At 37.5% G+C, this 24,753-nt stretch overlaps 2 protein-coding genes across 6 annotated transcripts in view; both read left to right on the forward strand.

The window, feature by feature from the left end:
- The window catches only part of LOC139143758 (puromycin-sensitive aminopeptidase-like), a 539,468-nt gene that overhangs the window by 401,226 nt on the left and 113,489 nt on the right, over positions 1 to 24,753 (forward strand). The gene's annotated exons all lie outside the window — the stretch shown is intronic.
- LOC139143756 (serine-rich adhesin for platelets-like) overlaps positions 6,596 to 24,753 on the forward strand; it is a 69,622-nt gene continuing 51,464 nt past the window's right edge. For all 5 annotated transcript variants that reach the window (XR_011554671.1, XR_011554672.1, XM_070714297.1 and 2 more), the window contains exon 1: positions 6,596 to 6,945. The gene's annotated coding sequence lies outside the window, so the exon portion shown is untranslated. The remainder of the gene's footprint in view (positions 6,946 to 24,753) is intronic.

The raw sequence follows: 24,753 nt of genomic DNA on the forward strand, positions 1-24,753 counted from the left end.
TGAAGTGTGGGTGATCGTATAATTGAGTGATGCATATACCATAGCTGCTATAATTGTAGCCCTGGTGGGGCTTAGCTGGGCCATGCAGCTTTGGCTTGTGTTATTCAGCTTTCGCTATGCCCTAACCTTGGTTTCTGTCGTGTGGCTCATGCTATGCCCCAACCTGGTTGGGGCATAGCGCAAGCCGCACGGCCCAGCCCCGGGGCTACAATTAGTGCAGCTACATTACCAAAGGGTGGTGTACAGTGTAGCAATGATAGGTTTCGGTTTGAATTCGTTTTATTTGCATTTCAAGGTCTCCACTCTTTATACAGTTTGGGTGTGTAGGAAAACAGTAAATGAGTATCACAGTTCATAAAGAGTCTCCACATCATACAGATTACAGGAGCAACAAAGAAAAGGGAAGTGGGGATTTAAATATTTCAACATTTCCTGAAAACTGTCGAAGAGAGAATACTTTATAAATAGTTACAGAGCTTGATGGTTTTTGGATGAATCCTTCATATTCATGATATGCAAAACATAGATCAAAAAATATAGATGAGGGTCTATAGTGACTTTAGTAGATATTGTCAAATTTCCTTAAAAGGGATGTTCTGAAAGGAAGTGATATGCTATACGCGTTCACAGGGGATACTTTACAAAATCTCTCTGAAAGATAAGTGTCTGTATGCCTACCTTCCTCTCTTCTGTGGCTAACAGAAAAACAACAGTGCAAGCTTACAAACAAACAACATTATTAATATGGTGGAGCGTGCCTCAGGGACAGACATGACTCTCAAACTTTTACAATATTCTTTTGGCTTACCATGTGTTGGGGCTCATTTTGAAGCATGTGGAATAAATAGAGGTTTCACCGTTTGTGAGAATCGATAATTTTACTTTCCCCCATAGAGATAATGCAGAGATGGGAGTCATTTTGAATTTCAGACCGGTGAATACTGGGTAATTTGATTCTCTTGTACCAAAATTTGCACTTTGACCGCCAGGTTTCTCTTATAAAATTTGAAAGAGAATGGTTGAAAGTTTGTTTGAGGAAAAATTAGCAAAAATTCAATTATGTCATTTAAGCCCGAATAAACTGAAGAGAAAGATATCTTCCAGATTTTTTTCCCAGTTTAACTTTATATGTAGACAGTCTTGACGCTGCCTTTACATAAAAAATACTGCATCTTAGGATACTGGGTCGCATTTCCTGCAGGTATCCCCTATAATGGTCGCTACATCCATTCAAATTTCACAAGAATATGTTTAGTGACCTTAAACTTGTCACACTTACACAATAAAGTTCCCAAAACACATGGAAAGTAGGGCTGTATACCAATTGAAACTTAGTAAGTCTGTGTGATAATTAATCAACCTGTATAAATTTCAACTCAAAACTAATTTTTACAGCGATTTCACACTTTCTTAGGTGTAAAATTCCATAGCAGCAGTGATCAAGGAGTTGAATGTTATAAATACAAGAAGAAAGAGCTAAATACAGCTCAGCTTTTGTCTTCCCAATAATTTACACCAAAATTGATAAAGGATTTACCTGGAGGATTGCATGCATGATGTCATTGACCTCGTATGTGATGGTGGACATAAAATGTATTATAGAAGTTCTGATCAGCTAGGGCGTTTTCGTGCAAACAGCTGAACAAAGCCATTGTGTTCTCTGTCATTGTCCAGGTTTATTATAAACATTGTAGAATCCGAAAGTCATTGTCCAGCTGGCAACATAATTTTGGATTTAGAAGATTGTGTAAATTGGCATGTTGATTGTTCCAGGACCAGGAGGATGGTCTGGCTCTTTCTAGAAGTTTTCTTACATACCAAGTCACCAACGTACTCTTCTGTTTATTGCTTTTTATGATGCTCATCCTTTTCTGTTGGTTGAGTACTCTGTACCATAGGAATAACCGTGACTTAGCAATAGTTAACAGAGATATTGTGTATATAGCTATGGCTAACTTTGTTCTTCCTTATGCAAAGGACAGCTAACACGGTTGGAACTAAATTTGGGATAATTGGATCTTCATATTTTTCAAATTTCTCAGAAGTGTTGGGTGCCTGATAGCTGAATGTTGCAATAAACACGATTGGAACTAATTTGGGATAATTGGATGGTGAAGTAATGCCGATTTAATCTACAAATGTAATCTCATCTGCTTTTCTTTTTACATTACACACTTGTTTTTATGGGTAATTTGCAATATTGCAACATTCAGCTATACGGCATCTAACGCTTTTGAAAAATTGGAAAAATATGAAAATCCAATTATCCCAAATTAGTTTCAATCGTGTTAATATTACAAGTTACTCATAAAAACAAGTGTATAACGTATAAAGAAAAGCAGATAAGTTTACATTTGCAGATAAAACCGACATGAATTACTTCGACATCCAATTATCCCAAATTAGTTCTAATCCTGTGCAGCTGTAAGCAACTCTTCACGTTATTTTCCGACTTCAACTGGTAAATGACTACCCTCTGGCTATTCACATGAAAGTATTCGTTCTTTAGTGTTAACTTTTAAGCATGATATGCTTAAAAGCTACTAACTGGTACTAGGATTTGTGTGTACATTTACTTCCATATTTTTCATTTCTGAGTGCAACATGGCCTCATACAGTAAAATAGCCCAACAAGCCTTCTTCGTTTTGGGTCAGACTAATATGGAACGCAGCATCTATAGAACATTTGCCCCTGACACGCCTAGCCTGAATGAAACTTGGGCTTACCGACCAACGTTTTGAACTTTCCTATCTCAACCCTCTCTCATCATCAACGCCACAAACTCTGCATAGTGACCCATAAGGCAGAAGACAACAGACAAAACAATCGAAACTGCTATGGTCTCCGAGGCTGCATTCCTCAACAACTTTCTTTCATGCGATTTGCTCTCTAGTTGCCGTGGACACAGGCTTTAAAACGCGCAGTCTTTTGAAGAGAGATTTTTACAGATAAAAAGGTTGTAATGAACATGAAAATCTACCTGGTGAAGACATAGATGGGTTTGGCCGAGCGAACTAGATCTTGCACTTTTAAGCATGTGAACTCGATTTTGAATTCTTTGGTGGTCCCTTTTCGGTCTTTAAGCACGCAAATGGCCGTTTGTAATTTTTGGATATACTTTTTAGAATGTGTTCATCGAGAGATACGGCCATATAGTTGTAGAACCTGTACGCGTAAAATGGCATGAAAAGAAAAAAGCGCGGATAGGAGCGAACTGACAAATGTATTTGTGTATGGTAATATCATAAGTGGAGTTAACTGGTGGCGATTGGAGATTTCGATGAAAATTTTTAATGTTTTAAAAAGACCCTTACAAACGCATTTATCGTAATATGTAGATAATGTGACATTGAATTCGGTCCAAAAAGACTGCCATGAATAGAAATTAGGTGTTGTTATACACCTCTGTATAAGCTCCATGACCAAGTTTCAATACATTGCGTTGGTGGCTACGGATTTGACAGTTGCACTATTTTTTACAGATCAAAATCCTTTTCTTGAGGAACTGTCGCCAGATGAAGAATTTCAGGATCTTTAAACAAATTAAATTTAAAAAAAATAACAATGTCATTTGCATTTTTTTTGCAAGTTGTGTATATCATTCTACCTCTGTGTACCCTTTCTAATACATCCCTTGCAACGCAAGATTGTTAATGATGACTTCCAGTCCACATTGTGTGATGGAATGAGTACTGATGCCAGGCCGGCGCTGCTGCTCTGTCTGCTGTTGCACCCGCATTAGCCGTTGAAGTTGTGTTACCGGCGATAAAGCTTGTGTTGCTTTTTTGTCGTTGGCGTTTGCCCTGTCTTCTGTATTTTTCACCTTTTCCTTCTTTCAGAGCTAGCTGTCGATGATGGTATTCTTCCCCCGTGTTTTTTCCTGTTACTATTGTTTAAACCCATCCCGGCTGCGATTGTGGGGCGCCACCATATACAACAGATATTCGAACTTGGTTAGCCTCATAATTCCGTGCATGTTTCGCGGCTGGCCCTGGGTATTTTAGAGAACCTTCGTTTATTGATGCTGACGCGTCTTTTCTACCGTTTTTGCATGACACTATTTTGCTCAGATTATTGCTCAATGGGTTTTTTGTTCACACTGTGCGACTGGAGCTTGACTTGTTATGCTTTTGAAGTTTGATGATTTGTTTTTACATGCCACAGACTTCCCGCTACAGAACAGATTGCCGTCTAAATCGATTGTCTTGAATTTCGACTGTTTTTCCATGACCGTTACCTTATAAGCTGCTACCGATTTATTTGGTCAGGGCGATACCCCCCCCCCCCCCCCCGCTTTTGTGATCGGTAGAACAAATTGTTGAAGGGGATTAGGGAGGGCAATCAACAGTTATGGACTGTTTTCTTTGAAATACTATACAGAGATAGCGAGGGTAAGGTAATGGGCACACGCGCGACACAGGTAAGGCTTGTATAATGAAAAAAGCTTAAGGTAAAGGGCGACGAATTCGGACGCGCACACGCTTTAGAACGTTTCTGCGCAGATTTAACTCCAGCCTGCCGCAAATGGGTTATTTTGTAGCGCATGTATTTAACATCACCTGTCATTGTTGAAATTGCGCTTTTACCTAATTTTTTGACCCAGTGTCTTAGAAATACATGTGACCTATAACCTTGTCATATTTTGACCCCCTAGGAAGCTGGTTTTATTCAATATGAGCGAAAAATTAACATTTCTCTCCCATTTATATGGCGCAAATTACCCATTCACCTGGAGATATTGTAAAAAGTAGCGTGGTGACACCCTTTTATTAAAGTGTAAACTAAATGGTATTATGTCAGGAGTTTATTCGCCAAGTTTGGTCAAAATGACACCATTCAAAGCGACAGGAAGAAAGTTCGAAAATTATGTAGCGATATTATTTTGATATCGTAATTTTGTAATCGATACTTATGCTAAAATAGTTTCAGAAACATCATGAAAACTATACATTCGATAGATATGGATCTTAAGTCTTTGTATTTATTAAAATTAACTCATTTGCTAAGCGTTTTATAATTGCTTTCTTTAGTTTAAGTGAATTATATCATTTTTATTTATTTCTAACGACGCCACTTTAACGTCCGTTTCCATGGAAACGAGCGTGGTTACCCCCATTTTTATTTCATTTTGCACATGCACAACTTCCAAGAATATCTGTGCAAAGTTTCAAGAAAATGACACCACAACTTAATTTTGACGTAATTCGTAGTACTTCACCTTAATACATTAATTCCTATACGAATAGTGCCTGCAATACCCTGTGGTTATTATATATCATAGCTGTTCCTTTCTATGGTGTTATCTTGTCATTAAGTTATGAAGTCTTTCCATTATGCGGTGTTGCCTTTCTATTATGTGATAGTCTTGTCATTATGTTATGTGATCTTGTCATTATGTTACGTAGACTTTCCATGGTGCATAGTCTTTCTATTATGTGGTGTAGTGTAGTTATTATGTTTTATAGCCATTCCGTTATGTGGTGTAGTCTTGTCATTATGTTATGTATTTTTTAATTCAAGGTAACGTAGTATTGGGCGTTCGACACAGTAGATTCAGGGTTTTAACTAATCAATCAATAAGTTTTCAATGAACATACAGATTCTCATTAACGCCACCATAGAGATTATTCACTGTAACATACAAACCCTAGTTTATTTTCCGTGTTCATAAATCGAAGCCTGCTATAACTGGTTAACACGTAAATCCTTTGGCCTTGCATTTCTCATTTGGTTCTACGTATTTCAGATACTGTAAATATAATTTGAGCTAAAAAAACTCACCCTACTTACTGATCAAATGTCAACCACATAAATTTTAACCATTAGACTATGATCATCGAGATGGAAATCACAGCTTTCTGGTCAGTCGGTAGGTTGTGGTGTGTTCAAAAGGTGGACATTCCCAGCAGACACAGCTCTCTGAGTACGATGTTGTTTTAGTCTGCCAGATGTTGCCGCAAAGTAATTGTTTAAGACTAAAACGGTAACTTTGAAAAGAAAGTACCAAACCTAATCTAGTAATTACCAAACATACAGCGCTACCTCAGCGTCAAAATATTTGCCAGAAGGCTTAGATTACTGTAGGTATTTCAAGACATTAAAAACAAACAGATGAACAAAATCTGGCTGTGAGGGCGTTATTCAAAAAAGTTTGAAAAAGTGTGAAAGAAGAACGACTCGCCACACACAAACTGCATCCAAGCACATGGATAGAGGGACTGTGATCCAAGTTTAAACGTTATATGATTCATGAGCGAATCTTTCAATTTTACACAGTTCTTGAAATTTTCTAGTTTACTTCAGTTGTATTCTTTCTATAGATGAACATTAAAACTTTTATCCAAAACTGTTTATCAACTTGGCCACAACAGAGACTCTCTGAAGTTTTTTATCTCTAGATTTTTGTCATGTAAATCAATAACTTCCGTCTCGTCAATTTTAAAACAATATTTTACTCGGACCCGACTTGATAATTCTGTGCAATACGGTCAACTTCACGGGTTCCGGGCAACATGAGATATCAATGCATGCATACGTCACAGTCCCTTCCCCTGTGTGTGACCTTTAACCTGTACCATAGGGTGCCCAATTTGCATATATCGATGAGGTAGACATTTGGAGATTCCACTTCAGGTGGCTGCACGAAGGTCACGCTATTTTAAAGTTATATCGGCCAAGTTACCCCGGATTTCTCCAGATTTTGAGTCCCGAAAAAGCTTTCGTCCAAGTGCAGTTTCTTACCATTTGATTAGGTGTGTTAGAGGATCGAAATTTTGACGGAAATGTTGTTGAATGACATCAATTGTGGTACGTAGCTGCGCCGATTGTAATGTTTTGTCGGTGGTGTGGCTTGACCGACCTCCAGCTGAAGTGAAGTGCCTTTGAGTGTGTCACCAAACCGAAAAGTTATATTGCACCTATCTTCTCTGGTGACCGTTGACAAGGTGAGTTTCTTCAGCCTTCATATCACTTTATGTTGTAAAAAGCTAAGTTGTGAGTGTTGAAATCTTAAAAGTTTTATAAATTACACATCATTCATACCTTGGGTAGGTCGCGAGCCCAAAGGAGTGGGCACATACAGCGTGGCTCATGTGAGGTCTGGTCCGCACAGTCGTCATACATTCTTGCGCACTCGGTGCCCAGCCTTGGCGTGGTACATATATTTACTTCCGTAATTCAGAATCGGTAACACAGCCCCAATATTGCATGGTAGAGGCACAAACCAAGGCCAAGCCCGTGGTCGGTGGCTTTGGATTTTAGCCGCCCCTGTTTAATCGCCTCGTGCCAAAGACAGCGCTGAAGAAACCTGAGCTTTCACTGTATTGACGGGAGTTCAGATCCGGGAAGTGTTACTAATAGTGTCTCTACTACCTCCATGGTATACAGTATTGCCTAGTTTGGAATAATAATTTTCATTGTGTTCAATTTTGATGTTTTGACCGCCGGTTAGGAACAGAATGCGTCGTTGACATCCAATTCTATGGGTTTGTCTCTATTTCTGTACTAGCTGTGGAAACGCAGCTATCTGTTGGCGGGGTAGTGGGGATCGCTATGCGGGTCAAAGGTCAACCCCGCCACGGATCCGTGGCGGGGTTGACCTTTGACCCAGATAACAACGCACGCAACCCCGCCAACAGATAGCTGCGTTTCCACAGCTATTTCTGTACATACCACGTATAGGATACATCATTTTTACATGGCACTCTTTTGAAGAACGAAGTATATTTGTATAGTCTTGATATATTTTGAACAACAACAACAATAATGATAATAATAATTCACTCATAGCCTATGGAGATATTTACGATATTCTCTGAAAGTAAAGATATATTGTTTCACCAACAGTATGCTATTCTTTTAACTTTCACCAAGATTTGAAACTATTTTGCAAACAGTTGTCTACATATAAAATGTCTGGCTAGAATATCGACCCCCACAGAGCCTGTGGATGTCTAGAATATCAATTATGTTTGAGAATATCAGAATTATACCTGATATGCCAGCACTATCAAAGAGTAGTGTGTGTGTGAAGAACAAAATAAAACCTATCTGATCATGGAATTTCTTTTGACTTGGTCCGACCTGAAGGAATAATATACAATGTACTAGCCACAGCTTCTAATATTGTCATTATATTTTTGTTCTAGAAAAAAGCATATTTTCTTCTGCTAGTCACTAAAGTATGTTGAAACACATTAGTGTTACACATTTTGTACAAAATGCTGTACAATACCATGTTATAATCTACAGCTGAATTATAGTCTGGACTGAAAAATATAATGATTGACAATAACATTGGCTATAATGTGTGGGTATGTTGACCCTTTGAGTGCTGTAATTTTTTCCCACCAAAATTTCAGTGCAACATTTGACCAATTTTTATGAAGTTTTCTGTATTTTTTTGATAAATTTGGACCAAATGGACATAAAATTTCATCGACTACAGTATTTTTTCAAAATTTGACAAAAACCTAAAAAAAATTGAATGGAGTACATTTTATAAAGGTGACAAAAATTAACTTTGGCACTCAAAGGATTAACAAGTTTGAATGCTAGACATTTCAACATGATTTTGGAGTAGAGTGGGAAAAACTTACTACCGGAAAAAAATTAGGAAAACTCATCAAAAGTTCAACTAATGGAGTGTTACATGTCTTCGTTGATTTTATATCACCAAGAAAAACAAGAGGCAATGTCTTTCAAATGTTTGTTGCATATTTTGCCATCATTTAAAGTATAATATTTTCTGTAAGTCTGTTTTTCAGCAATTTCTGAACAAAATTTGATATTTGGAGATTGGAGCAGAAAGACGTGGAATATGTTGTGCTTTAAGAGAGTGCGTTCATGGATATGGTCTTTGTCAAATATGTAATTTGTAAACTATAGGCAAGCTTTCTAAACTTAATACAGTGTCAGTGAGCTCAACTGTTTGTTTTGAGAAGCAGGTCTCCGTATCTGACAAATCTCCCTTTTCTGATATACTCTGTGTACCTGAAACCTTCACCTCCACAAATAAACAAAACTAGTGTCCGGTTTATAAAAAAGTGGGTATTTTATCAACTGCCCAGACAGACCAAATCATCAGATTTCACTATAACAAGAGCAACAGCAGCCTGAGCTCAGCTGTAACATGAACCATAATTATTCAGTTACGGATACAAATCGATATGAAAGGGAAAATTCTGCCATTTTGTCAAGTTCAATAGACATGATCTGATGAAATTGTTTGCAAATAATTGGTTGTCACGGATTATAGAGTTTCCACAGTTATGTCCATATGTTTAGAGCTTTCCCATCAACAATGCCAGACGAGAATCAAAGAAAAGCAAAAGTTTCATGTGGAAAAAGTATTCGCCAGCTGTTTATTGTCATTTAGAAGTTTAGATGATGTTATCTTAGAAGCACTACACATGTGATGCAGACATCACAAAAGGATTAAGTGATCTAGAACAGTTAGATTCAAGGGCTACAGACAACAGAACAAAGCATGCAGTGATCACATGACAAAGGAGTTATTGAAACGCATTGTTAGCATTCTGATAAGGACACCAAGTGGGTTCCTTCCTCAGGTGATAAAGCAACTTGTATCGGATGGTTTGAACAATATCTCTGACAATAACCAAATGCTTTCTAATAATTAGGATGATATGGGGTCAAGTAAAATCAAAAAACGGACTCACTGTGGCCAACAGCCGTTCATACGGTTGTGTTGAGTATACAGTTCAGAAACTATTCATCACTCATGTTTTTTCACATCAAGGAGTGCCTTTGTTGCAAATGATCCTCATACATACATGTAAGAGGTATGGAATGGATCATGCCAGCTAAACCTGATAGTGTAGATTTAATTAATATTCTCTTCTACTCTCACAGTCCCATTCCATCATGACTGGAGTGAGAGTCTTTCCATCGTACGCTGACTAGTTCAATCAACAAGTAATAGTAGGTTTGACAAGTACGGTATAAAAATAAAAAATGATTCTTGAAATGTGAAGAGATGATTTAATCAAGTTGAATTTTGTCGCTAGTGTGAGAATAATTTTCTTTGTACATCTGCTCAACGTCTGCTATGATTCCGCTTAAGTTTATTTCTTGAAAAAAAAATTAGCATAATTAGAATCCCTGTCGGGACATGTGCATTCTGAAGCCAACTTCACAGTGATGTAGTTTGCATGTTTGTGAAAGGACATTAACCCTTCAACATTTTTCTCTATGATTAAAGGCATCTACTTGTAATACATTCATACGTACATGTATGCAATCACACAACTAGCATACATATCAGCTCATACATGCTGCACCTTCATGCAAAATTCTTCCTTTCTTCAGGAACAACAATCCTTTTGCACATTACAAAATATAACACTCTTTATTAGGACAGAGCACAAATTTTTGCAGCCTTATTACTAGAAATATTATATCCTTTGGTAAAGGGATGTTGTTAACGGAAAACAATTTGTCATGAAGTTTCTGATTAAGAGTATATTGTGAAACCAAAAGATGCAATTATCTGCCTCTTACCTGTATGTTTTCAAGGAGAATCTTTTCAATACACAGTGTCAAGACAAAATTACAATTTACATGCAGAAAATGAGTCTACATATGTAAAGCTATAGAATTAAAAAAAAGACACTTGGAAAAAAACACAGCAAAGGATTGAACACTTCTGAACCTAGTCTAGTCTCATTTCAAACTAAAAACCATGTCTTTATAGATCTACTGAGCCTAGACTCAAAAACCAACAGCCTAGGGTACCTTTAAGATTTGCAGAATCATTCTGTAAACTTGAAGTCTGGTAGTATTGGACAATGAACCTTGTCACACATAAGGTGACAGCAGAATTTACTTTAGACATTTGTCCAGGGGCTTTTTATTGTGCTAAACTCTTCATACATGTTAGGTTGCTCTTGTTTATACCAAACACTGTTACATATAGGTAAAACATTCCACTGTTCTTTATGATCAGTTTTTTCTGGGTGAAAGTTCACGGGAGGAACTCCATCTCTCTACACTGCTGGCAGTTCTTAATCAGTGTTAATTAGTATCATTCAATATCATGCACAAATCAATAAAACCATAGGGACATATACCATGATATGAGGGAAAAATGTTAAGATAATATGCACCATGAACAACTGGTTAAACTTTTGATCAAACTTTTCTCAAATAAACTTTATATATCTTTCATAATCAAGAGCTGCAAAGATGAAGGGTTGTTTTGAAAAGTTGGAATTAAAGAAACAGAATGCCTAAAATTTACTGATATTTGAAATTAAAAATGGCTACCACAACTTTTACCATCTTTTGATTTAATCAATTTGCCAATGTTAGTGGAAAGTTCATAATGCACTCCAAAGGCTTCAAAGTGAGACCACATGACACAAATGTCAGACCAGCAGAAAATAATGAAATCTTGAGTCGGAGAACAAATTTTCGTAGTCAAAAGAAAACTAGCCAGTGACTTTCTGGTGTTGAGTTTGTTAATTTTTTGCAATTTTAAGTAAAATTATTTCTGAAGTTGGTGCTAACAATTTTGAATATTGTGTCAGTTAGTAGTATTTGTCAAGTTTACTTAAGAAACAAGGAAGTGTTCATGGATGATTTTGAAGGCCCAGCAGAATTCTCCTGTTCCAAATGTGACGGTCCAGAAAAACACACGGGAACTCTCGTAAAATTATATAGGAACATCCATCCATGTAGCCCTCATAACAGGTTGCTCCATGAGACAAAAAATGCTGGCATTGCAGGGCTGGCGTCTGTGTTCTCCCATTGTAAAAACCTGGCCATGAAAATTTATTACATGTTTGTGTTCACAGGGAAAATATATACACTCTTTTAGCATCATGATGGTTGGCCCTAACCCATTGTTATCAGTGGTGATTGTAGACCCTGTTTACAGAGATTGGGGGTAAACAGCGTAAAGTAAACGTTGCATGGTTAGAAAGGGGAACTAGAAATTGAACAGAAATCTCATCATTGGTAGTAAAACTTGATAAAAATTGAGTGAACAGTTGCAAGAAACCGTTATTTATTTTCTGAAAAGACTATTGTTACCACAATTCATCAACCTTTACCATTAATTTTTTCTTGATTCTCGGTTATAAATACTTTCTCAATTACAAATACATGACTTGATTTATTCTGAAGATGCTCTTCTTGCGTGAAGTGCTGTTATGACATTTGTCCTATGAGGAGAAAAAGGCATAGGACCATTTGAGATTCCCCGATCTCCCGTAACCCTTTGAGTGCTGTAACTTTTCCCTCCAAAATTTTGGTGCAAAATTTTACCAATTTTTATGAATTTTTCTGTGATTTTTTTAAAATTTTGGACCACATTGACATCAAGTTTCATTGGCTGCTGTTTTTAGTCCCCACGGACACTGTCCGGGGGACTTATAGGTTTGGTCATGTCCGTGCGTGTGTGCGTGCGTCCGTGCGTGCGTGCGTGCGTGCGTCCGTCCGTCCGTTCACGCAGATATCTCAGAGATGCCTGAAGCGATTTCATTCAAACTTGGTACAAGGATTACTTCATATGTCATACAGATGCACGTCGATTTGTTTTGTGATACGATCCAATATGGCTGCCAGGCGGCCATTTTATTACGATTTTTTCATGTACAGAGCCATAATTCAGGCATGTTTCAACTGATTTTATTCAAAGTTGGTACAAGGACATTGACCGTGTCATAGATATGCACGTCGATTCTTTTTGTGATACGATCCAATATGGCCGCCACGGCGGCCATTTTGTTACGAATTTTTCATGTACAGAGCCATAACTCAGGCATATCTCAACCAATTTCATTCAAACTGGTACAAGGATATTGACTAATGTCATAGCTATGCACATCAATTTGTTTTGTGATACGATCCAATATGGCCGCCAGGCGCCCATTTTGTTACGATTGTTTCATGTACAGAGCCATAACTCAGGCATATCTCAACCAATTTCATTCAAAATTGGTACAAGGACATTGACCTATGTCATACATATGCACGTCAATTTGTTTTGTGATATGATCCAATATGCCGCCAGGCGGCCATTTTATTACGATTTTTCATGTACAGAGCCATAACTCAGGCATGTTTCTACAGATTTTATTCAAAGTTGGTACAAGGACATTGACCAATGTCATAGCTATGCACATCAATTTGTTTTGTGATACGATCCAATATGGCCGCCAGACGGCCATTTTCTTACTATTGTTTCATGTACAGAGCCATAACTCAGGCATATCTCAACCAATTTCATTCAAAATTGGTACAAGGACATTGACCTATGTCATACATATGCACTTGATTTGTTTTGTGATACGATCCAATATGGCCGCCAGCAGGCGGCCATTTTATTACGATTTTTTCATGTACAGAGTCATAACTCAGGCATGTTTCTACAGATTTTATTCAAAGTTGGTACAAGGACATTGACCAATGTCATAGCTATACACATCAATTTGTTTTGTGATACGATCCAATATGGCCGCCAGACGGCCATTTTTCTTACTATTGTTTCATGTACAGAGCCATAACTCAGGCATATCTCAACCAATTTCATTCAAAATTGGTACAAGGACATTGACCTATGTCATACATATGCACATTGATTTGTTTTGTGATACGATCCAATATGGCCGCCAGCAGGCGGCCATTTTATTACGATTTTTTCATGTACAGAGTCATAACTCAGGCATGTTTCTACAGATTTTATTCAAAGTTGGTACAAGGACATTGACCAATGTCATAGCTATACACATCAATTTGTTTTGTGATACGATCCAATATGGCCGCCATGCAGCCATTTTGTTACGATTTTTTCATGTACAGAGCCATAACTCAGGCATATCTCAACCAATTTTATTCAAACTTGGTACAAGGACATTGACCTATGTCATACATATGCACATTGATTTGTTTTGTGATTCGATCCAATATGGCCACCATGTGGCCATTTTATTACGATTTTTTCATCTCCTGAACTACAACTCAGACATGTATCAAGCGAATTTATTCAAAAGTATTTTTATCACAGACCTAATGAAGAGGACTCTATCCTCTCTGAGGACCTGTAATCAAAGCACCCATTAACAAGTGGGGACTGTGTCATCAACGATGACTTGTTGATCAAAATTTTGGGAAAATCTAAAACAATGAGTGAATCTGAAAAAAAATGGCTGGGTTAATTATAATTACACCAAAATTGACTTTGGCGATCAAAGGGTTAAAATGCAGATTTGGAGTAGTGATGTATTTTGGCTATTTGTCTGAAATTATTAGGAAATGATCCTGTAGTTAAAACACTATTGACAATTTGCCAAACTCCAACAGCAAGTCTGAATTGCTTTAGTGTGGTAATAAAACATTATTAGACTGATGCAGCTGTTGCTTGTAAGCCTGCTGCTTCTTTCAGAGAGAGGTTTAACATATTTTAATCAAATATTGGTAATGACACAATACTTGCTGCCTGTTCATAAGCAGATTAAAGCACATCTGCCAGTGATTCCATTCTAAATATGTATCACTCAGAAAATCTTTTTCTAATCACACATTATCAGTTTTATTATACTATCTGTATTGTAAACCAGCTATTTTTATCTTATCTCTCAAAAAGCTTAAAGGCAAGCTTAGCTAGAATCTACATGTAACCGCTGGTTTCAGATTTTTTGAACCCATTTGCTAGTAATAGTTGTTAAAATTGCTATGACGTCGCTAGAATATAAAAAACAGGCTCGAAAAAAAGATACAAACTTCTTAAAGGGGCAGTCCTCAATCCCTGGTTCTCACATTAGTGGTTGTTGATATTGACTGTTAATTTGCTTTCAATCCTACGTTTTCCTTCGAAAGTTGTGTACAGTTAGTCAATTTGCTTAAGAGAGAAATCTGATAAAAAAACCTGCCCCTATAATAATAAAGAGAAGAACATGGTTGGATTTGAAACCCCTAAAATATAAAAAATATATAAACTGAATTAAATTTAATCAAATTGACTGATAAACCAGCTGAATAAGAGTTGACCAGGGGAGAAGTGAAAAAACTTGACTGATGTAATAAATTCCAAATGAGCTTGAAAATTTAACTTTCATCTGGTTACCTAGAAAGCCCAGCGCACAGTAAGATACCTGTAACCTTGGAAAAGGTTGACAAATGAGATGATTCGGCAAAGCTGTGCTCCTATTAAAAACCAGATATGAACTGAATTGCCTCGCGTGCACATTTTGTAAAGTACTTCTTGGGGTATTGGCTTTTATGACATTACATTGTTTTTATTCCCGAAATTAATCCAATCTATCTAAATTTGACATTATCCCCACTGTATTACGCAATGAAAAAAAAGAAAAGAAACCATTTGAAAAATTATGATCCAACAATATCTGTCGATGCAAGTGCAAATGGCTGAGCAGGCTCTTAACTGGCAGAGGTCGCGTTTGCGTATAAATTCTGCATATTTCACATATAATTGCCATGTAGAACGAGTTGACCTACTTCACAGTATCTCAATGCGGCCAAAAACGATACAATCATCTGTGCCGCGCCGTGTAGCAGCAAAATGAGTTCGTGACCTTTGAAGTACGCGTTTCAAAAATAAATACCCATGGGAACCTGCTCACCACGCCACGCAACTCATGTACAGCTGACTATGGTGCACTTGTCAGGCGATGGTCGATGATTCTGGTTATTGCCTATATTGTCAAGTTCAATGCCTAATTTACGGAAACACGAACTCTGTCTAGTGTATTCGAAGCTCTGCGTACAGGTTGTGCACACGGCCTCTACCACGTGCTGTCCTGTGGACAGTGTGGTACAAGCCGTCGGCCTACCACCGTACCGCCGGGAAACGCAGACCTATTGTACGCAGGAGCATGGCAGGAGCTAGCCTACTGCTCCTGATTTAACATCAATGCCAACATGGAAATCTCATGAAAAATTTGTCATTGTTGGTTCTGTAGCTAATACAATCTTGAAAAGCAACTTAAAAGACACAGACTGTCAATACGTCGCCATAATATTATGCTGATCTCAGCGGAACCATGCCGGAATATAAATTCGCTGACACACACACAAGATTGAAAAGTGTCACTCTACATCTCATTCTCAGAGAAAAATGCATTGATCAAATATTATGACGCTAACCTTCGATAATCTAGCTTTTGGTTCGCTATGTCCAGAGTAACCCACACGATTCTTAAAGTCAAACGTCGACACGACGACATCAACAGTCAAAACTCAAGATTAGCGATCAGCGCGGCCGAGTGACTGAATTCAGAAATCACTTTGTGTAAAATGTTTTAGTGCAGCAGTACATGAAGTAGGTCATGGCCTTGGACTCTGTGCACGAACCTGATTGGACACTTCAATACCTTTGACCCAAAGTTATTATTCATCAGCACTTCCATGCCATGAGGCTAGGTAGAGAACGTATTACGTACGCAGTGTACGCTGTGTGTTAGGAACGCACACAGGGAATGCACAGCGTACACTGCGTACGTACGCAGGGCTAGCGAGAGAGTTGCCGACATCGACGGTTATTTACGATAAAAGAATAAAAGACTGGCATTTTTGGAAGCGATCGAGTAGCTGCGGTAGGCAGGGATACGACTTGGGCCCAAGAACGCTGAATTTCGGCAGTAATTTGGCTTTTTACGTCAAGTCCAAAAATGGATTTGAAGTCACCAACTCTACGTACGGGTCTTTGCAGGGCTGTGGTGAGCGGGGCTATTAATAGCTGTAGCGGAACACACAGCATCGTACGCAGGGCTAAGAACGTATGTACTCATTTCTGGCGATCGAGCAGCGAGGGAACAATCAATTACCAAGGATGAAGCTAATTTGCTAAACGATATTTTATCTTGAATAGTGAGTTGAATGAGTAATAAAATATCATATTTTTAATGTTCAATACGAGGTTGAAACACGGAGGGACCGTGGTTGAAACCAGAGCTATCCAGCTGTAGCCAACCTGGACAAGCACATTTCACAGCGCCCTTAAACAGTCGATTGTTTTCACTTGTCATACGCGGCGTAACAGAAAAATTAAAACTTTCATAACTTCATTAATATCCAAGCCACGCCCACCAAAACCTTTTCAGTTCTAGCCATTTGAATTCTGAAGATGTCTACCAAATTTGACTGAAATACGTTCAGCCGTTTTTGAGAAAATGGACCAACAGACAGACCGACAGACACACAGACACACAGACACACAGACGGACAGACAGACAGACATCGCTGCGACATAACCTCGCTGCGCGCATGCGCACGCGAGTAAAAACTACAAAACTGTGTGTGAGTTAACATCTTTTAGTAAAAATTTCAATGAAACAAGCATTCTTCTTTTATTTGTTACAGGTTTAGTTTGAAGACCTTGTCAAGAGGTTGACCTTGCATTCTTAAAAAAAGGTTTTATTCACACCAGATAGCAAATGCCTGGTAGTAATAAATTAATACAGCAATGAAACTAATTCTTTTTCCACTCAATGTGATATTCCATAGAATTGCAACACTGAAACACGCCTTGTTTGTCCATATGAACTTGTTCAATTTTGCGGCTCAGCTCTATACAGGTTCACAAACGTTCTATTTTATGTTCTCAATATTTTTCACATGTCGTCATTTGTGAAAAACATCCTGTAAGTTAGAAAGAACAGGAAAGTAGAGTTATACTTGTCTACAAGGTTGTCTGCTTAATCTCAGAAGTTTAACTACTGGTAGTTATTGTCACCTTAGGGACGGTAAAGAGAAGGCAAAGGTTCTGACAGAGAGAGTTGGATGTGGTCTTCAAGTATGTACGATCTTATCAGTTAACAAACCACTTGAACTGAAGAATCTCATAGAATACCAGGCTACAGATATTCAAATGGAGTTAAATTGACCACATTTAATTTGTAAATTTAATTACGGTAACCTCTTTTTTTCTCTCAAGGAGGATCTGCCACTCTCGTGTCAAGTAGGTTCAAACAGTATAGCGTATCCTGTCCCCTGTAACATAGGGTACCTTTAACCATGTGACCTTGACCATTTGAAGACAAGTTAAAAACATCCATTAACAATGATTTCATGGACTTGGCCTGCTACAGACAAAAATAAACATGTGATGCTTTATGGCTTGACCTGACAGTGACAGTATCAGTACGGGACTTGGAAAGTAACAGTATCAGTACGGGACCTGAAAGTAACAATACCCCGAATGGAGTATACCCCTCTGATCTTCCAGACATTTGATTTTTTACTCAGGTATTTGACTTCATCTGCAGAGAGGTGATCAGAAAGCAGTCTTATTTGGTTGATTAGGGCCAGTAGCTGCCACTTTTGATGAATTTTTTTACTAATTTCGTTTTCGTCAATGTCAACTGCAGCTTTTTGGTCTACTCCCAAAAGTATGTTGAAAACACTTACTATTTAGCTTGTCAATAACGGGGCTATACGGTTAAAATGCATTGTTATTGTTTACATTTGAATTCTAGTCCGGACTAGAATTCACTTGTCAACAACAAAAATGCAGTCTACACATGTACAGGCTGAGTTGACAAGCTGGATACTGTGTATCACAACATGCTTTTGGGAGTAGAACAAGAAAAAGTGGGTGACTTTAAAAGCAAAAATAGTGGACAGATCATTGAAAGTTATGGCCATCAGTGTGGGTGTGTTTTTGAAAGTGATGTATTCTTTGAAGAAATTTGTAGTTCTGCTTTTGTGCTCTCACACCCATTTCCTTGTGAAAAGGTCAATCTTTGCCTCGAATATATCATAGAATTCTACCAAAATTTAGTGACAGGGGGTTACAACATATTGCCAATCCCACTAGCTTGAGTGTACGGAGTTGTACAAACTCATCAGTTGACCTTTGACCTCTTGATAGGATGACATCATGAAGAGTGCTGTCTGCCATGGCAACCTGAGAGTACTTAGTGACTTGCGATCTCTTTGCAGTGATCATGTCACTGTTTACATGCGGTGTGCTTTGACCTACATACATACAGTGGAGATTTGTGTCGGACTTCCACATCATGGTATTTCAGTCGTGAGCCGTGAATGAAACTCCAGAACACCACACCTATTCCTCTGTAATGCTGTAAACAAAACAACACCCAAAAATTAAACTTTCATAGTTTTCAATGATAGAAGCAGATTTTTCGTACGTCAATCCCACCCATAGCAATTGTCATTGACTAAAAGTTTGCACCTTGGACATGAAGGTTTTTATCACAACTGGAAGTTGTGATATAGAGGTGGTTTCAACGGTGTTTGATGTCGTCCATTTCCGTAAACGACAAAAAGTCAAAAACTGCTGAACAGAGTGCGTTGATATTTGATACTGATACATAGACTGGTCCCAAGGTTCCAATTCGGAAAAATGGAGCCAAACGGAGCGCCGGTTAGATAGTTTTGGGAAATTTCTAACCCCCCTTTTTATCTAATGATTTTAGGGGTCTTTCATACATGTAGTTTTGGAATGTACACCAATCCTGCATTGTGGACTGTTTTATGAGTTGTTGAACAGAAATGAGGTTTTGATGAATGTTAGAAATATGCAGGATGGCTGATTCGAAGTATAAGAGATTTCTATGGTCTTTTGGGCATCAAAAGCATTAAAAAAAAAAATATTTCATAGTTTAGATTCTCACTTTTGAGATGACCCTAGGCATTTGTTAAGTAACATCCTTGAGTCAATATACAGACTTTGACATTCCAGAGATTAAGTATCCACAACCTCACATGTTACAGTCTTTCACTACAATGGTATGGCCCAAACCCATTGTTATCAATGGAGAGTGTGGACCTGTCTACAGGAAATTGGGGTGAACAGGTTAGACAATGACGTTACAAGTTGTAGGTTAGTTATCAAGGTAGCACCAGCATAGAGTCCTGAGCATCTGTCCATGTGTTCTCACAGCAAATTACAGGGAAAAAAATTATTTGAGAAGTTTCTCTCCTTTAAATAGAAGTGTATTACAATTTAAACCTGTCATGGATAGATTGCTCTCAAATGATCTGAAACACAGTTATTGCCCATTAGCAACAAATCTATAGCAAGATTTATGTAAAGTTCATGAACTTACACAAGGTATTAGACAAAAGATGACCATGACTTTGCAACTTTTCAACATTTATTTCATTCAGATTTCCTCAGTTTAGTGTATAATTTTGTAATCTTAATTACTGTCAACTTAGCTTTACTAACTTATTCATACCTCATTATTCTTACACTACTGTTATACCTTATAACCACAAAATTTCAAGAGATGCATATATGATTGTCACTTAACAAACAATTTACAAATATGTCTTCTGCTTTTTCTCCATATACATATACATGTCTCTTTTCTCATAAAAATGAGCTTAAAATCGCAATGTGAAAAATAGTCTTTCAGCTATATGTTGCTCATTGACTTTGTGGTCTGTCTAATTCACAGTGAGTGTGGTTGTTGATAAATGCCGATAATACTAGGCGGTCATTATGTCCAAGCGCCATTGGCGGTATTTTTTAACATAATGACCATAGGTCATTATCACAACTGGAAGTTGTGATATAGGGTTAGCTTCAACCGGTGTGGGATAGTGTCCATTTTCTGTAAACGACAAAAAGTCAAAAACCGCTGAACAGACTGCATTGATATTTGGTAGAGTTATTCAGACTAATTCCAAGGTTCCGATTCCGAAAAATGGAGCCAAACGGAGCAGCGGTTAGAGTTTTTGGAAATTTCTAACCCCCCTTTAACTAATTGATTTTAGGGTCTTTCATGTAGTTTTGGAATGTACACCAATCCTGCATTTTGGACTATTTAATGAGTTGTGGAACAGAAATGAGGTTTTGATGAATGTTACAAATATGCAGGATGGCTGATTCAAAGTATCAGAGATTTTCATGCGCTTTTGTAATAAAATTGATAAAAAACAACATATTTAATGTTTTAGATTTCTCACATTTGTTATGACCCTTAACATTACAGACTTGATGACATAACTAGCTGCTGGACCTGTTTACTGGCGCATTGATTTAAAGACAAAGATCGTTATTTTGTAATAAGGACGTGTGATTTCGTAAACATAGTCTATTAGCCTGGAAATGTGATTTTTGCGAATATTGCTTACCCCACTGACAAACAGTGTGGTTTGAAAATGGCTGGAATTCGCTACTTCGGGACTTTGTTTTCTGTGTGGAGTTACTGACAAACTCCAAACCCGTAGCACCTACCCATTCAGTATTTCATGTACAGGTGTACCCAGAGATAGAGTAGTTTCACAATGTGCCAGTTGTGATCAAGTGCCATTGGCGCTATGAAGGTTTTAAACTTATTCTCATGCTTCACACAAGGACACTTTTATGCATTCTCTTTCATGATCAAGGACAAACAGGATGGATTAGTGGATTCAATAAATGAAGTTGATCAATATTGAAATTCAAAACGAATTCCGTTCTCCATCTTAACTTTGTGAAAAAAGTTGATTTCTCACCAAAAAAGATGAAAAACATAACCCTTTTGGTCAGTATTACAATATCACACTGAATTTCATCAAAATTAGTGTCAATTTTTTATGCACTCGCTAGATCAAACATTTGTCTACCACAAGTTTCATTTCATTGGATGTGTCTTCTACTCATTTTATATTTTCATCGATAGTATGAATTTGGCAGATATGGTGAGCATGAATTTCTCGTAAGTTTGAACATAACAATGTGCAAAAAGAGACATTCCAAACAAAATCAACTTGGTAGAAAAAGGATTAATTTTCTTCTACAGAATTTAAAATGAAATCACCCAAGCTGTTGATGGAGAATTGTTAAACTCCGAGTATCTGTCAATCTGTGCTTAAGGTGAATTCAGCGTTTTAGCAATCGAGGAGGCTAAATTTGCCTAGAGGGGATAGACCTTCAGATAAACTGGAAAGTTTCTCTTTGAATACAAATAAGAATGTGTCATCCCAAAAGAATTTGCAGCCTTGCAAGTCCTTTGCACATGTATAGGCAAGGTGATTGATGAAGAAGTGGATACACCCTACCAAGTATCACAAAGGAGCATGCTCTTTTCAACAAATCACCGGTCCCCCACAGCCAAGAGACTGGGGTAAAATACATTTCATTTAATGTAGAGTAGCTTGTGTCAGAGATTTACTCTCAGAAAAATTTGTATTGATTTTTTCATCATCGTACTAGTAGTTTTAGAAGAGATTGCAGATGATCAGGAAAGAGTCCAGGGCAACCAGCTCAATGTTGACTTTGAGAAAGTCTATCCACAAGAGTGTAAATATGCTGTTCTAACATAATTTGAACAAAATTCAAATATGGAATGGAAAGTTAAAGCTGTTTGCAACTGCCCTCCCCTTTGCCCACTGATATGATAAAAATTGTCTGCCAAGTTGCATCCAAATTTTTTTTTTCACAAACAGCTGTGTTTGCTGCCTGTTAGTTTTCTGTAAAAGTCAAATGGTGTGGCCATTTCAGAGCCTTTGTTATCCTAACACATATGTGACAGTTACTGAGAAAGGGTAAATATGAACTATAGCTGATGAACATCTGTTAGGAAAAAAGGACCAGAAAGTAAATGTTGTGGCTACATAATGTACGTGCATGATCTACTACACTCATCAATCTGATGTCACCATAGTGAATCAATATTATGAGAAATTTTTCATTAATAATACTAAATTATTGTCAGCACACAGGAGCTCGTCGAGAAACTAATAAAACTAGTCATTTTAAATGTAGTGTACAAAGTGAGATATCAATCATATGAAGAAATTTTACATCGTAATTGATCCATTTGGAGTCCAAGTGGAGTAAGGTATTTGACCTTGATAAGGACACTGTGCATTTGGGTGGGGGATTGGGGGTTAAAATTGTGGTTTATAAATGTTATTTACATTTGCCGCCAGCTCAACGTCTGTTTTACATACATATACATACATGTACCTGCGCTTTTGAATTATTCAAATTAATTTAATTAATCGCAATTTCAGGTTTGTTACTAAATATAGCAGCAAACGCGCGACTTTGGACAACGCTGCCTAAAATTCAGACAAATTTTGTTGCTGTATGCGCGGTTGTTGTTGCAGTTTGTAAGTACTGTAAGTATTCATTGTAGTACTAGCAGGTTGTATTTTTGTTGTTTATGCGGAAAATGCAGACAAATATTTATTTATGCATATTAATGAGAGAGATATTGACATCATTTGCGATCAGCGCTATTGATGGACTGTTATTTTGAAGAATGTCATCATTCAAAAATAATCTGCAAAAAAATCAGGAACTGATTATTGTTTATTTGTGAGTAGTTACTGATAGTTCATTGTATAGTGAAGAGTGCAATGCAGAAACTCATTTGAGTCTAGACTTTCTGACTTGATTCGGGGAAACAAAATAGAAAATGCTGGTGAAACTGGGCAAATATTTCATTGTGGTTCGTGTTTTTCTCAGATCAGAGTATGATGGTCTAACCAGCCAATGACTTTCTTTGACATAGTAACACGGAAATACAGGGTGTTTTAAATGTTATAGACTCCATTGTCTGATTTGTCTGTGCCTTGAAGGTACAACTGGTGATTGTAATAAAATTGCAGTGTGCCAAGCAGTGTTGCCTCCAGGGTTTTGAGTGGGAGAGGGATGTGGGCTTTGGTGCTTGAAGACCGGAAGCTAAAACCACATTGGTCACGTAGTCACAACGAACCATGAACGCATACGCGTACTGCGTGTTGGTAGCAACTGCGCTGCCAACAAGCGTTAAAAGTCAAAACGCAGAAGTAAAATGGGCACTGAGATCACACCTTTTGGCCCGAGTTTCGATGTTCATCATTTTCAAAACTACTACCGATCGAAATGACTGAAACTTAAGTTGCTTGCACAAAACATGAAATTCTACTGCAAGAGCAGTTGGGGACACTGTGTAACTAGCGCGCAAATAAGCCTTAGCGGGAACACTGGGGCCAAGTTAATGTAGTACTGAGATGCGAAATCAAGAATGACTGAATAGATGTAAACACACACATGGCTAGACAAGTTAGTACTGGGGAATTACAGCAAAGCAACATTATCATTGTGTTGATATACTTAATGTCTACATACATTATTACTTTGTCAAGTTTAAAGAGTCAAAGACCAGCATATTTTGACCACCAGGCAGGTCTGACTCATGATTCCATAGGTGAGCCAAATATGTCTGATTACCAGCCCAAGCAAGTGTAGTGGAGGGTAATACATCTGTGAAATGAGGACAAAAGAAAGTGCAGGTTGTTTACTTTTGTAGTTTCCATGGATACAATGTTTTTGTTTATTCCGTAGCCTCCGAATGATAAACATGCAACTCAAATATTTGACAAAGTGCTAAATGTCAAGTCATGGTTAGAAAAATTTGCACTATCACTTTAATCGCAAAACATCAGAGGAATGATAGCTGTATAACTTTTGATGTTATTTTCATAAGTTGTTTTCTGGAAAACAACATTTTCATATTCTTCTCCACAAGGTATTTAAAATATTGAGCATTAGACTTGCTAACACTACATGATGTATATTGTTCACAATATGCAAATTTATTTATTGTTGATGAATTATTACATGGACTTAAATTAGTTGTAAACAGTAATATTTGACCTTGCACATCATGCGCACAGTGGGGAGGTGTTGACAACTTTGATAATTATGTGATTTGGAAATAGAACAAGAAACTGTCTTGGAAAAAGAACAAAATGAATAGAAACTGCGAGAAAAGTTAGCTAAATGAGCTATGATGTTGTGATGAAGACAAATATGGCTGTTTATA

The sequence above is a fragment of the Ptychodera flava genome, chromosome 11 (genome assembly GCF_041260155.1).
Source record: "Ptychodera flava strain L36383 chromosome 11, AS_Pfla_20210202, whole genome shotgun sequence".
Lineage (NCBI taxonomy): Eukaryota > Metazoa > Hemichordata > Enteropneusta > Ptychoderidae > Ptychodera > Ptychodera flava.